Raw genomic sequence first — 13,723 nt, forward strand, 5'->3', positions numbered from 1 at the left:
CAATTTAACTGGCTGCATCAGTGACTGCTGAGGTTGATGCTCTGGGTAGTTTTCCCATTGGACCACTGAGGTAACCACACAATAGACCATCACTCACACGTCCTGTCACTTCATACAACACTGAAAAAAAATCTGAAAAAAAAGGCCAGAAACAGAGATGTGGTGTGGATGTGTCACATGCAGGTCCAAACTCACCATTCATTTCTTAACGATCATCAGCATCCAGCCGGTCAGCGACGCGCCTCTCAATACTCTTCTTCTCAGTTTGACACCCAAAACCCTCCCCGCGGATGTTCCTCCTGTGTGGAAGCCTCCCTCTTCCTCCTCCTCCTCCTCCTCCAGACCGGCACCGGGCTCCCGAGCAGAGCTGGATCTACCGGCACCGCTGTCGCATGCAGCAGTGGCTGAGACGAGCCGCGCTCCTTCCGGCTGCTCGGGAACAATGGTGCAGCAGACTGACAGCTTCACGGACCACGTGACTCCCTTTCGACCAATCACCGGTCCGCAAACCAGGAATCAGCCGCAGAGCGCGACCGCCCGCGCGCCCCGCACACCGGAGCCGCGACGCGAATCTCTGCGTAACACCGCGACGCAAAACTCTGCGTAACACCGCGACGCAAAACTCTGCGTAACACCGCGCGCTCTTCGATGTCCAGAGAATCGTGGCGTTTAATGAATAATGAATCAATCATGACTTTAATAGTTCTCATCAGGGAGGGTGGTCTTTAACAGAGAAAGCAAAGTGTATTTACTGAACCTTGATCGCGGGTGTTTTGAAAGACCCCCGTTATTATTAAGTATTAAGTAAATCTGCTTGACTAAAACAAGCCAGAACACCCTCTTTATTACACACTGCAATCCTCTTCCACCTGTAAACATTTGGAATATTACTTTGTTGAAATTTCCCTTAGGACTTGTTATCTTAGCAAAAAAAAAAACAAAAAAAAACATATATATATATATATATATATATATATATATATATATATATATATATATATATATATATATATATATATATATATATATATATATATATACATATATATATATATATATATATATATATATATATGTATATAAGTTTTGAAAAATGTCAAATGTCAAATAACCAGCATTATATTTACGTGGTAATTAAGGTCTGATCCATTATGCAATTAAACTTTCATCAGACTCTAAAGCAAGCTGGTCAAGATGAGGTTTGTTGGAACTCTCTTAACTTTTGATCTTCCCAGTTGCTTTTTCGGAGGTTGAAAGGTAAAACAATCAATGTACCATTCTGCCATCTTGTGGCAATTGTGTGAAACTGCAGTTCATTTTCAATGAAATTGCCAAAGTCTCTGCATATTATAATTTCATTGAACAGTCATATGTTTAGCCAATTATTGCATCACTCAACATACAAATAAGAAGGATTTCAACTATTTTAATGGTGATGAATGAAATGCATCATATGATAATATATTTTAACATTTTGTTCTACAACAGGGATTTTTATCATTTACAAGTTAACTTTTTTTTTTACAATAAAAAAAATGTTGATATATTCTCAGTACGAATTGAATTTTCACTGGAAAAACAAATATTCCAAAACTGTCAGATGTTTCAAAAATGGTATATGAGCATTCATCATTGATTTTTGATTACCAAGTCTTGACTTTAAAAAAGTGCATTTACACCACTTTGCGGTGAGGTTCATTATTTTAACCTTTTTTTTTCTTGATAATATAATGATGTTGGCATGACTGATTGATGTGCACTAAATTCAACTGATCCTATAGGGATCCCTCTTATTTGGAGAGCAGTGTGTCTCATTTTCCCGTGGTTGTAATATAAAGACTTAATGTACATCTAACAACCATCTAATGTGGCACCAGTGTGATCTCACTTTAGTTGCAGATATTATAATCCGGCTTTTTTTTTAATTAACCAAGTGTGACCAGTTATAGTGACCGGCACTGTCATCTCAAAACAATACGAAGCAGGTTTGATCCAAAATCTGTTGCATGGCTGTTTTCTTTTACGTACTGCATCTTCCTCATACAATCCAAACACATGCTTGCTGGGTAAACGTATTAATGTAAATTACCCGTGTTAGTGAGAGCCTGTTGTGCTGCGTTAGGCCTGTGATGGACTGCTGATCTGATATGAGCCTGGATAATTCCGTTAGCACGAAAACACACAATTAACCCCTGTGTTGTATTGCTTTTCCACTGACATGGCGTTGCATTATGAGCAAGATTTTAATGACAGTGATGGATCAGTGACAGATAATTCGAAGACAATCAGAGATGATTGTTGGTGAAGTTATTAAAACATGCAGGGGATAATTTTTCATACACTATCTTCATCTTCAGCTTAATTAATGCACCCACTTTTATTTGTGCTGTATATCAGAATGTCTACCCTGGAAAGGAGGATAATGCTTCATATTTACATTCACTCAGTCTGTAAACCTGTCCTGACATCCCTTTATGTTTTCTCAGACTGAACTCATTGAACAAGGTCAGACAGAATACCTGAGCGTCCCACAGAGGACGCGAGATGGCGCTAAAGAGCTACTTTTGATTCAAACAGCTCTACAGCTGTGAGGAGGAAGTAAGTGCAGTGAACCAGCAGAGAGGAGGTTTCCTGTGTGAGGCCTCAACCTGCTTCATGCTGAACTTCTCAGTTTCACATAAAGGTCAAACAAACACGCCACTTCTCTTTGCTTCAGCCACTGCGGAAAGTTTCACCCTGATATTGTGTCGTGAAAAGTAAACGCAACTCAATGGCGAGAATTGTATTCTTGCTCGATAAAAAAACATTAAAAAAATGTACAATATCCTTCAATTGAGCATGTATATCTTTAACTAACAGACACAAAGTCATGCTTTTGAATATTTGTAACTTGTTAAAAGTAACATTTTGAAAATAAATAATGTAAGAGATCAGTTTCCAGATGTCAATTAATATTTGCAGACTCTGTTTACTAAAGACGCTAACTGTTTTGGAGCTGGTAATCGTTGTTACTCTGCATATGGCTGTTTATTCCTCGGTTTAATTGTCCGCTATTTTGTTATTTCTTGAGTCGAATGAAAGAACTGCTCCAATTAACCAAGCTAAAAGGGCCTGCACATTAAAAATTCCATTACGGAGCAGCACTAAAACTGCACAATTATTTGTGAAATATTAGGCTTCAAAGCATTGCTTCATAAAAATGAAAAATAAACCAACACGCTCAGTAAATTGGGCTGTAAGATTTGACACTGAACCAACTGGACTGACATTAAGTGCCTCCATTTCAGGAATCCAATGGTTTTCAAAAGTTTTATGCTCCCAAATGTTTCCTTTCAGTGTGACTCTGTTTTGGCTTTCTTGTTAGTGCTAATGAGAATTTGGTGTCCCCATATAGCCTGTCATGATAACACTTTCTGCAGTGAAAGTTAAATATATAAATAAAGAGGAAAAAGGGGATTATTTTCTTTGGACATGCACTTCAGAAAAGTTCACTTTCAGGGGAAAGATGCCATTCTTTTGTCAGAGCCTGGGTTTCCTGTGAAGGAAAGTGATCAGCTGACAGTCGAAAGCAGCAGTGTAACCTGATGGCTGTGAATGGACAAAGGAGCAGGCTGGATGTGACACTCGGCTGAATTATGCATTCCTCTCAGGTTGAAGGGAAGAATATCCTCTTTCCTTCATTGAGCACACCACACTGGACCGATCCACCATGAATATTTTTATTATGTGTTTTCTTTCCTCTCCAGCTCTCCAATTCTTTGAAATCATTTTAGAATATGAAAAAAAAAAAAACAGCTTTCGTGTGTGAAGGAATATTTCTGCATGACATTATTCTGCTGTGTTGTTCTGCTTTACACGTGCACGCGTTTTGATCAGTGTGTGTCTATATGAATGCTCACGCTCACAATGCCAGTGCCCGGGCCTTCTGGAGCTGTTGATCGAGGTCCCTAAAGCCGCACAGAAAGCAGAGCCCTGTCAGGTGTGGTGACCTGTGTCCACTCCCTCCTGCAGCCAGAGACACCGGGTGATACAAGAGCTCAATGGTGGAAATTCAATCAGGAGATGGACCAGGGTGGCGAGCAGCAGCTCCACAAGTCATCTGCTTATCGAGCCGCCGTCCTGAAGGGGAACTTTGATCACATCTGGATTAAAGACGTTTGAGTGTTGGGAACCGCTGGGGAGAGAGCCTGAACTTCCTCTTGATTGTCTGTGAGTGCTTCTTGTTGTGTTTGTGTCTGTGTGTCATGATGAACAGCGTCAGATCATTTTACATGATGTGTGGAGGTTATTTCCACCTGCCAAAGCCTTTTGGAGTAAACATGCTGAATACCATGCACTGAGTTAACGACAGGTTTGAATAGGATTTTTAAACCACAATATTTGAGCAAGATATGAAAAAAAAATACTTTTATTACCAGCTTTATTGGCTTATTGCCACCAGAGAGACTGTTTACTGTTATTTTCCTTTCACTTTGCTTTATTTTTGAGTTCCCCTCTCTTTAATTGACTCTTCTTCTCTGTGAAAATCCACTGAAGTATGAATAAACAGGTTGAATTGGAGATTCACTTGAAATCAACGTAGATACAGATAAAAGATTAACAGCTTATAAACATACTTATATTTCTCAAACATAATATTAAGAAGTGCATTTAGCTATTATATCTTTTGAGATGATAAATATTTCACTTTAACAGTGGATCAAATGAGTGGGAGTCATTAAAATGAGTCGATCACTGTGACAAGTGCCGTGTAAGTATGAAGCTTCATGTAGGTCACCTGATTACCTGCGGTCCATGGAGATCAATGCTGTGCACATTACTGGTGTGCATTAGTAAATTGAACACCATTAAAAGGCTTCTTGTGGAAGTGGGGAGGCAGTTACTGTAAGCAGAAAGTAACTGGTTAAGTAGCCGACAGTCATCCTTCTTCTGGACGGTTGTCCTAACGATGTGTAGATAGTTGTGTTGCCGTTGTGTTGCTGTGACACTGACTGAGCTGTCAGCTGTAAACGATAGTGAGAGGAAGATACACCGTGAGCTGCTATCTGTTATTTGGATATATGAGAGACGGGTGTGATGAAGGTGGGATTACAGTTAGAATGCATCACCCCAGCATGTTTACACACCGACTGAGCACAACTGGGAAGTTTATCTCTGGACCCTGAATCTTCTTTATCAACATGATTTACTAAAGTGTGGGTATCATAACTCCTTGCATTGCTGTTATCACGGGTGATTTTCACACAGTGAGCAGAACAATGAGCGCAATCAGTCCGACATGAGTGGTTTTAATAGAGGAAGACAATCTGGCAGAGTGCAGAGATGCATGATGAGCAGCATGTGGGAACCCACCGATCACATGTGAACGGCTGATGAATCTGAATGACAGGGGTATCCATGACGACCACCTCAAGCACAATACTAAAACCCCATTCAGCGTGAAGGAAGCAGTATGTACGGCAAATGAGGCGTGAAGAGTATTAACACCGTGGATTGACGTTTTTTCTGATCTCTGTGCTCATCAGATGCCTTTTCTTTGACATTAATGACGGAAGCGGTCATGCTGGAGGAGCCTTACATTATGTCTGGTTATGTTTCAGTGAATTGCTGTTCCAGCAGACTAAGTTGGTTTTGTAGCTTGTTCAGACTGGAGCAACAGGCCTGAAGTACTGTTGTTGATGTGACTCGTGTACAAAACTTCCTTATTGTGCCAAAGACGGTTGTTTTGTTTTTGTTTCAGCATCAAGCCTGCCATTCAATGTGTGATCAATCCTCTATTGTGTGATCAACATTCACTAGAATGAGTTTATGTTTACAGTTCATTGAGTGACATCTATTTTTTTTTTTAAATCTAAGTAATATTGTAGTGACTGCATTTGACCACACGATGGCGTGTAAATCCACACTGAAACCAGTTTAGGGATGTTTTACGGATGCCTCTCACCGGGAGATGAGTGTGATCCCTTTATTTCCTACGCCTTTTTAATGTGAACTGCATACAACAACACTAATAAACAAACAAACAAACAAATGAATAAATATGATCCAAAGATAGCACCTGTTGTGCTCTCAACCCAAAATGTATAAAACATCCATCATCTGGCTGTAGATTCAACGTCTCTGCTTTCACTTAGAGTTTATGTGACTTTTGATGTGCTCATTATTTTCATATGCTTACTCCACAAGAAACTCTCAACGCGGCAGATTAATTAAGCATGATACATTTTTGCATAATGGGCTCTGGAATTTAGTAAACAATTTCAGTTCCCATAAATCACTTTGGTAAGTTGAGTAAATGATGTGAAGAGAAACATACTTCTTTGGAGAATCAGCGGCTCGGCCCCAACAGAGCAGCTTCATGCTTGTTCTCCAACCAGGATGAAGAAATATCTGATACTAACTAACAAGATGAAGCTTAATGCTACATTTGATAAGATTGATCCATTGTAGGTATAAGTCCAATTAGACATTTGTGCTATTAAACCCTAGAAATTTGCAATATCTGGAACTGTCTGGTTTTATAAGTGTCAATATATTCCCAGAGAAAGAGTTTCACTGAAAGAAAGGAAGTGCCTAAAGACATCTATATTCCATAAATCTTTATTATTACATTCACTTTAAAGCAGATGCGAATAGCAGATGGCAGTTAAAAAAATAGTAGATGTGATAAAAATCTATCATCAACAACATAATTAATGTATTTTAAATCATTATGTCACATATTCATCCCCCAAAAGAGTGCTTTAAAAAAAAAAATCTATTTTGCAGAATTTATACATTAAAGAATCCAAGTTTTATTTTATCGCTGCATTTTATGGTTTGCTCCCTTTATGTAATTACATGGATGAATACCTCTTTCATCCCGAAGAAAATCTCAGTGGTAATAATCCTTCTTACACGAAACCAAAACATTTGAGTGTATCTCCAGCTAAAAAAAAGGTACCCGGGGAAAAATTCTTAAAATTAAATACAAGATTAGATCAAACAGCTTAACATACAAATCAGCCACAGATGACCACAGAAAGATGAAATCAATAAGACTGAATATCAATTCGGTTAGTAAACAACATGGGAAACTGTGAAAAGGATCAAAACCATCCAAGGAAGTGAAAAGTAAATCCTGTAAAGGAGTAAATCCTGTGGTTTTATCTCGCAGACAAGCTGCCGTAACTCAGACAGCTGTAGAACTTATTGCTGGTTCTGATAAGACAAGAAGAAGGAAAAAAAAAGGTTCTTGTATTTATGGAGTTCCAAAACACTGAACTGAACAATATTGGTTTTTCCAAACATTACATACAAACTAAAACCAATATAAATATATGTTTCTCAAACTTCCACTGGTTGATTTTCAGTCATTGGTTCTTTAAAAAAGAAAATTCCAATAGGAGGCAGGGTCTTTCATTTGCTTCATTTAATAATGTTTTGACTTGTTTCATCATTCATTATGAAAGGCAGTTTCTCTCTGTATTCAGATGAGAGTCTCACTCTGCTTTGTAGCCATTTCGGTCCCTCGTCGATAAACTTCTGGAACCGGCTCAGCGGCGATCCTTCCAGGACTGATGTTGAAAACGCAGCTCTGAGCCGGCGCCATCGTTCTGAGCGTCTTGGCACTGCGGCGGACAGACGACCTCAGAAGAAACGGAACAATGCCGTGCAAATAGATTTCCGACAGATAAGTGTGAAAGGGCTGACAGGTGGTGAAAGGACGGGACCCAGAGATGATCAATAGACTCTGAAAGGAAGCCAACGCCGGTGTCTTTGATCTGGGTAATGTGAGGAGACAGTCAATAATTTGTTTTCCAATTCAACCAAATGACGTTCGTGCTTGAAGGCCATTCAAAACAAATATAAAGATGACTTTAATTCCTCAAACTTAGAGGGAAAATGGCTTCTCTCTCTCTTGATCGTTTCCAAACGTTTTCAAGCGAGTCTACTTCCTGGCTTCGCTCACGCAGGAAGACTTTGGCCGAATTTCTCAGTAAAGGGTTTTTATTGACGGCAATGTGGGTCAGCCTTCTTTGAGTCATGGCGCTCAGTCTTTTGTTACTTGAGACAGTTATTTTTAGGATTCTTTTTGAGTTTCCGTCGTGGCCGTCGGTGCCGAGATTGGGTGTCAGGCATGGCGGTGTCACAGGACAGGCGGGGGGCTAAATATACGCCCTGTTGCTACCAACGTCGGCGGCGCTTTTCAGCAAAATCGATTGTGTCATTGTCTCGGTGACGTCGGCCTCCGTGAAAAGCATCTATACGTCTGCAGGTGGTTCAGCTGGAGTCTTCCGTTGTGGCTATTTTCGAACTCGTTTCAGCTCTGTCACTTTTGAAGTTTCCTTCCTGCAGGATTTGTCGGTTTTCTTGTTCAAACGCCGGCATTTTTTCTTTTTTTTTTTTCACAGCTTGTTGGCTTCAGCGTGCTCCACTAGTTAGGAAACAAAAGTCTTGTGCGATTGGTGGTAGAACGTAGAAGTTGTGGGTGATAATTTTACAGAAACCTGATCCCCTAATTGATGGACGGCGGTGGGTGAGGGCGGTCAGGAGGAGTGCACAGCGCACGTCGCAGGAAAGACATACCTGCCATTCCAATTTAATGATGTTCCACCTCCGCCACAGTCACACAGTTTTGTTTGTAATATTTATCCCCGCGTGATTCTGTTTCGCCCATAAAATCTGAGCTGTGCGGCGCCGAGCGGCGTCATTTTAATCATTCCGAGCAGTAATCCTCCGAAGAAACCAGGTCATTTAACTGTTAATGTTTTATAATCCTTCTTGGATGCCACAGATCTAATTATGCTGAGGAATTCTTCAAACTTTCCTCAATAGTGCATCTTTTGTTTACTTAGATCCAGTATCATTCGTGAACAGTGGGTTGTTAGATATCTGCCGCGGCTCTGAATCAAAGGCAAAGATTTATCTGTGAAGTCTGGGACTTTGTAGTTATAACACATTCCCATGGAGGAATACAAAAAAAATATATATAGAATATTGTCAGCAGTTAGTGAGGGTTTTCTTTAGTTTATGAATGGAGGTCACTGGAATGCTGCCTCACTGCCCCAGTTCAGCAAACATGCTGAAATATTTAAAATGCTGTGATGCAGCGGAGTCACATGTTAACCTCCAGGAGGAGGGAGGACCCAACACAGCCGCTCACTGCAAACACCAACAATGACTTTTAATTCTATTTTTAGTTTGCAAACACAGCAAAGTCAAGGTTATTCTGACTTCACTGACTCTTCTAGTTGCTGTTTCATAACATTTTTTCTCTTGTTGTCCAGTGATTTCTTTTTTTTTTTTTTTTTCCCAGGGGGTTGCAGCTGATTTAAAGTTATTGCCAGCTTGATTGGTCGGTACAGAGTAAAGACCTGGTATTGAACAGCGGGGGTTCCAAACAGTTTCAAACACACACTGAGTTTGGCGTGTTCTGTGAACTCCTCTCTTCTGTATTCATCACTTCCGCTGGGATGGATGACCTTGTTGAGATGACGGATCTCTCCATGCATTCATTTCAATTGTAATAACACCTTCACAAACATACTGAGGAGAACAAACCACTAGGACTCTCAAACCAGAGAGAAAAGGAAGACCTGCTTCTTGGCGCTCCGGCTTGACGAGACAGAACACGTTTTTTGGTTCTTGCTGAGCGCGAATAAAATTGATAGGGTTGAGGTCGGGGGTCAGCGTTAGGGTTAAGTCAATGAGGCGGCCCTCAGGCACACTGTGTGTCCGTACGTGCTGGTTGGTTGAAGGGATCTGACGTCTTCTTTTCGCGTTCCATTCCTGAATAGAAACGAAACTCAAAACGAAAAAGCAACATTTAATTACAAAATGTGATCAAATGCTTCAGTTCAGTTTTGATTAAGATATCATGTAAATTTTTGAGATTATAGTCTGCACTGTATTTTTTTTAAAGAGTGTTTGAATACTCCTGCTGTGTGAGACTGAGTGAGGAATGTGAAAAGGGGCCCTTATTTATTTGGACGTGTGTTATTTTTCCTTGGCGGCCGCTCCAGGTACAGCCTGACAATACACTTTCTTTTTAATTGGCAATTTGTCTGATCTTGGATACAGTGAGACAGCCGAATCAAGCGCGGTGTAAAACTGCATTCGCCCCATTGAGCATTACAAAGAGTTTTATCTGCTCAGCAACCTCAAAATCACTTCTTCTTTTTTTTTCCCCCCCTCAGAAATCTTCTATATTTGCGAGCTGTGAGATGACTCCAAAGCACAATGAGCACATCGAGCCAATTATGTGAGGAATGATGAGTTCATAAAGCAGGGGAGAGAGCTGGAATATAAACCACGCGGACTCACAGTCGAGCTGCCGCTCGTCTGTCCGTCAGCGTTCGCCAGTGAGGGTTTTTCCTAAAGGCCAGCTTTGGACAGCTGGGAATGAGAGATTGGAGCTTTCAGAGAAATCCTCCAGTCTTCAGTGGTTTATGAGGCGCAAACACACACAGCTCAGTCTGTTTCTGTGATGTACGGCAAGAAATAACAACTATAAGTCTGTAGAGACAAATCTGCAGCCCTCCTGAAGCTTATGCTTCTTGTGATTGTACATCCTGCGAGAGAATATCCACATTTTTTATTCATTGTTTTTGTTGTTTTGCAAACATTAAATGCATTTCAGTGGGTGTGAATAACTAATGTCGCAGTCTTTGGTGTACCCCCATATGTATTTTACCCAGAATGCATTAGGAGACAATAGGGGTGTATCTCGTGCAAGGCAACTAAACTTTGATGTTTGTATACTTTAAAAACTTACATGATGCTAGAATTGACATAATAATCTATAATTTGTAACGGAGTGGAGAACACTAAGGTGTTTGCATGATCACTTGAGTAATCTGATTACTCCAGGAATAGGATTAAGATCTGATTTTCTATGTAAAAAAGGCTTTTAGGAGAGCTACAATATACATCAAGCACCAGTTCAAGAAGCTCTGAGCCTTCATGTTGAAGTAGAATATTTTGAAACACCTGAAGTCAGTGGCTCAGATGCTCACTGCCCCCGGCTCGGGCCCCCGGCTCGGGCCCCTGGCGACTCTGCCCAGGAGGTGTGTGTGGGAGTCCTCGGTCCCCCGAAGCTCCCCCACGACAAATATGCACAAAGTAAGAAAGAGAAAGGTATAACTCGTAATGAAAAACCATCTGATTTGTGTCTTTTAGCTCATTCTCTAGAGTCTGCATTGATTCATCTTATGTTTTTAACTGAATTCACTCCAAAAACTCTTATTTGTTAAGTATAGCTTATGTCCACAAGATAAACTTTCCTTTTAAGGATCCAGGAACAATTCCTTTTCCAGAAAGAGCTCGTTTTTTTTTTTTTTTTTAAATTCTATTTCCTTTCATTTAAAGGAACATTTTGCATTTCATAGACTTGTAGTAACCTCTGAAGCCTTTCTGTCACTCATACTCGCCTCTGTATAAGTGATTCATTTGAACAGCCACTTCAGCTCATTACTATCACACTAATCCTTTGGTAATTTGGCTGACTCAACATGAAATGACATATTTTAAATATTTTGATTGTATTGCGCATGTAATCCTCTTGTAGTTCAAGTTGTTAAAATAGCCAACCGCCCCGGAGCTTTCAATCATGGACTCATTCATTTTTGTGAGCGTGTTCTTTTATTCAGTGATCCTGCTGGGAAAAAAAAAAAAAAAACAAAAAAAAAAACAACCTTTCTGCAGCAGCCAGCGACCCAACACCAAACTAAATATACCAGGGACAAACATAGAGGCTGGGAAGCTTAAACTGCCCTCTAAATACTGTAAAGTACTGCGGGTCTAAAATGAGCATCTCAGCTGAAGAGCAGCAGTAAAATGTCAGAAACAGGCACGTCGGCTTGGCAGCAAAGGTTTTCTGTATTGATGCCCAAAGCAAAAAACACCTGCGTGATTCCGTGTGAGTGCCGGTGTCAGAAATGTGTGATCACAGTGTCAATTTGATACCGAGCAGAAATATTCTGAAGATGGAAACGAGAGGGTGAGGTGGTTCTGGTGGGAGAAGCCTCCCGAGGAAGGCTCTTGTTCCTCTGATATCTGTTTAGCACGTCCTCTTTTACAACAATGTGATTTTCGCCCGGCAGAGTGTTTTGATGTGAGGCTTGATCTTTCTGTGTGAAAGTTTCCCGCGTGCAGGAGGACGGTGCCGCCTCCATTTCACTTGTTTTTCCCTAATGTTCCACAGACATATCTGCAAAAGTGCCTGGAGGCCGTTTTTTTTTTAAAATTTCTTAACAATTTGGAAACCAAAGATAAGTTCTTCTTAAAACCTTTAGTGCCAATTAGCAGCTAAGCAGTGTTTCCTCAGACGCCCCTGAAGAGCACTTATACCCATTTAATGATAAAGAAGTATGCATATTATCTACTACCTGTGAAACGATGGCAGCTATACAGCTCTCTCACCCTGGGTGGGGTTATTTTATGTTAGCGGAGGTTTTTACTATAAAACTGCAGGGAATGAAATCTGAAAAACACAATGCATCGTGAAAATCTCAAATGTCTCCCATGGCCTTTCTCTATGACTTTTAGATGAAAAAAAAAAAATCCTTCTTACCCTCTGACTCACCTTTTTTTTTAATGAAGATTGAATTTATTACTGCTTATTATAATAATGAAGGTCCTATTTGCAAATATAATATGACTTAATTAATGCTTTATGCTGATGCAATCAATTGGTGTGTCTGTTGGAGGCATTTTTAGCTCATCCAGGGAGTTTGGTGCAGTAAGCGGAGACATTAGAGATTCCCATCATGCAGTAAATGTTGTGCGGATGTGTGCATGAAGCTGTAACAATGACTCAACAAAAGTCTGCGTGTCACTGAATTAATGCTAATGCAGTGACTGTATTATTTTAATGTTGACGTGGGAATAGTTCCATTGCATTTGGTTGTGTTGAATGTGAATATGTCGCTTCATCTCTGGGGAAAACAAAGCAGAACGCAGCGCAGGCAGGTGGCTGTACTGTGCGCTAGTCAGAGATTTAATCTTATAAATGTTCTGTGTGGCCCACAGGAGCCTTTGCTTGTCAAAGATAATAGCCTTGTGATAATGAACAAATGGCTTCCTCTCAATGTTTCATTGTGTGTGTGTGTGTGTGTATCCGGCAATAGAGTAAGCACCAATCAACAAAGTGTGTCACACTTATTTCGCCCTCTCCTCGCTCTGAAGTCGCAGCCTTTTGATTCGATCTGCTCAATAAAAGAGTGAAATCTGCCGATTGAAAGCATAAAGACGATCCTCACCCTTCATTCCGCTGCAATAATCCCTTTCACACAAAATTGGATTTTTAACTGTGTGCTGTTGGAGGCCGGTGAGGCAGAGTGGCGTCCTGCGGTCAGAGGCGCAGGGTGACGCCGCATGTGTGTGTGTTTTACCGGTAACAGTGAGCGCGGATCGGAGAGCTGCTGCTCCCCTCCATGATGCCACTCTGTACCGAGAGCTCATGACATTTCTTAAAATACAGCATATCACCTCCCGCTCACGCCTGACATCACCGCTCAGGCTTTATGGAGGCTTTACATTCGTCATCTCAGCTCATACATGACTGTTATGTGCATCTCAAGTTGAGAAAATAAATTTAGCCGTGTCTGAGCCAAATAAGCGCTGCAGCCGGCGTACTCTGAGCGAGACGGCAACAGCAGCTAATAATATCTGATTTTGTAATTTTTCAAAGCACTCCTATTAATCACTGGCTGCAAATCTAGATCAATGAAAGAGCTAAATC

This window comes from Salarias fasciatus, chromosome 16 (genome assembly GCF_902148845.1).
Source record: "Salarias fasciatus chromosome 16, fSalaFa1.1, whole genome shotgun sequence".
Taxonomy (NCBI): domain Eukaryota; kingdom Metazoa; phylum Chordata; class Actinopteri; order Blenniiformes; family Blenniidae; genus Salarias; species Salarias fasciatus.